The sequence below is a fragment of the Chlamydotis macqueenii genome, chromosome 1, assembly GCF_036417535.1.
Source record: "Chlamydotis macqueenii isolate bChlMac1 chromosome 1, bChlMac1.mat, whole genome shotgun sequence".
Taxonomy (NCBI): domain Eukaryota; kingdom Metazoa; phylum Chordata; class Aves; order Otidiformes; family Otididae; genus Chlamydotis; species Chlamydotis macqueenii.
Window position 1 is genome coordinate 142,399,951 of NC_141556.1, and position 1,831 is coordinate 142,401,781.

Below are 1,831 nucleotides of genomic sequence, written 5' to 3' on the forward strand. Positions count from 1 at the left end.
TGCCCTTGTTAGGAGGCTCCAAAATGAGTAAGTCCAAGGCTTTTTCTGACATCTTGATTGCTTTTGACACTGAAGAGTGTGCTGGAGTCCTGAAAGATGTTTGTCCAGCAAAGCAATATTCTGTGAACTGAGAAACATATCACCTACCTTTTCATGTACCCCATAATACAGTCTGATTACAGAGCCCTCTGCCTTTCTGACCTTTAAATAATTTGAACAGGAAAGTTAAGTTGTTAAAGTAGACAACAACATTTAAATCTGATTATTTATTATGTTCACTGAGTTTACTAGTCTTGCTATACAGACCTGTTATACCTCTCTGGAGGAGTGGTAAATCAGATAAAATCTGTACTGTCTGTCTGTCTCTTGTACAGCTTTATTCCCATCAGCCTTTGTTCTTGTTGCTCTTCTGGGCAGAGGAGGAATCAGGGGGTTTCTTGAGATGCTTCCTCTTCTTCAGGTCTCAATTCCTCAATTTTCTTCATAGAGTAGACAACAGGACATTAGCACATTCCCTGTTAAGACACTTAATTTCAGGACCTGCAGAAGTAAGAACTTTTGTTCTCTTTTTCACTTTCTATTGTAGGCCCTTCTATATAATTGGAGTGAATTGTGATTTGGGAATAGATTTGTACCAGTAAACCTGAAATCTCATTTTCTGTAAGATATAGAAACTATTGATAAAGTACATTGCCACTGTGTCCTTGAACTTATTAAGGGTAGATTGCCAAGGGAAAAAAAAAAAAAGGAAGTTTGTAAAAGACTGTGTCAAAAATTTGTCTCAACATTACTGAAACAGCGGGCCAACACCTGAGCAATGGCTTACCATTATCTTGCAAGGCAACTCCTGTTGTCTTGCAAACCTGAATGCAGAGCTGGTTCCAAGAAATCTAGCCCTACCTGCCCCTCCCCCCCCCCCCCCCCGCCCCTCCTCCCCTCCCCGGCATGCGCCCAGAGATACATATGGGCATGCATATCGACTGGTAATGGATCATCTGGTAATGGGCATGCATATCAGCAGCAGCTGAGGGGTGCAGCTAGGAAAACCAGCTCTGGAAATACAGTGAAAACAACCAACATAAAAGGAACACTCTTAGATTTAGACTTCTTCTACACTTCAAGACTTCAACACTTCTACACTTCACTACACTTCATTCATTCAACGGAATACACATTCGCCGGAATACACTTTTGCCAGAATACACATCCATGGAACCGACATCCAGACGACCAACACCGAATGGATCGTTCCCCCATCGAGCAAACTGAACTGTCGGGACGCTGCAGCTCCGTGATGCTATTACAACCGAAACTCTTTCCCCTCTTTCCTTTCTCTCCTTTCTCTTCCATTTACAAACTTCTTGTCGGGTTAATAAAGTTACCTGGCACTTGACTCCATTTTGAGTCTTAATTCTGTTCCCGAGAATACGAACAAACCACGTTCCGGTGTGTGAGAGGTTGGTCCAGCCGCCCCTAGCCTCCCAGACTCGTCTGAGGTCGGCTAGAATGCAAGGGGGCCTTCCTCTTGTCCGAAATCGGAACGTGACAAAGTTAAAGAAAAGAAAGGATTTAGAAAGGGCAAAGTAGAAAAGAGTCCAAATCTCATCAGTGATACATAAAACCTCATAGACAATCTGACACTTGACATGCGCTCTCTACCTGCGAACCAGGAGGAAAAATATAAAACCTGATCCAGAACCATAGGCGTCACCTGGTAATCTATCATTGAACACACGAACCTTCAGGTGAAGCCACTCATGAAAACAGCAGAGTGGGATCATAGAATCAGGGAATACTTAGGGTTGGAAGGGACCTTTAAAGGTCATCTAGT